Below are 779 nucleotides of genomic sequence, written 5' to 3' on the forward strand. Positions count from 1 at the left end.
ACTTCTGCCACTCTTTTCCTGTCAACCAGAGTAGTAGCTCTTCCTCTGGCTGCTGTAAGTTTGGATTTTATAAAACAATTACTTCTTTGGAAAACTATTAAGTATTTAAATGATATGTTCTTTGTGCCAAGCAGCGTTCTAAGTGCTTTTTATGCACTACTTGATTTAATCTTCACATGATCCTCATTTTTCAGAAGAGAATCACGATAACGGAGATAAGTAACGTGCCCATGTTCTCACAGTTAGTAAATAAAAGATGCAGAATTTGAACCCAGTCAGGCTGGCTCCACCATCCATCCTCTTAACCACTATACGATGCTGTCTCAAAAACAAAAGTTTCTGGTGCTTAAAAAGTGAAACATAAAGGGGCGCCTGGGTGGCTCAGTTGGTTAAGCATCCGACTTCGGCTCTGGTCATGATCTCATGGTTCATGAGTTCAAATCCTGTGTCGGGCTCTGTGCAGATAGCTCAGAGCCTGGAGCCTGTTTCAGATTCATATTCTCTCTCTCTCTCTCTCTCTCTCTCTCTCTCTCAACCCCTCCCTGCTTACACCCTTTCTCTCTCTCTCTCAAAAATATATTAAAATAATTGAAATAAAATAAAAACATTAAAAAATAAAACATAAATTTTGAAGCCTGTCATACTATATGAGTTCTAAGGACCTCTTTTGCTTTAAAAGTATCACAGTTCTACAATGAGTTAATTACACTAATACCAGAATTTAGTCACAGCATAAGCCCAAGCCAAGGGTCAAGATAAAATCAACCAAATCTCATCTC

Source organism: Crocuta crocuta, unplaced genomic scaffold (genome assembly GCF_008692635.1).
Source record: "Crocuta crocuta isolate KB4526 unplaced genomic scaffold, BGI_CrCroc_1.0 scaffold482, whole genome shotgun sequence".
Lineage (NCBI taxonomy): Eukaryota > Metazoa > Chordata > Mammalia > Carnivora > Hyaenidae > Crocuta > Crocuta crocuta.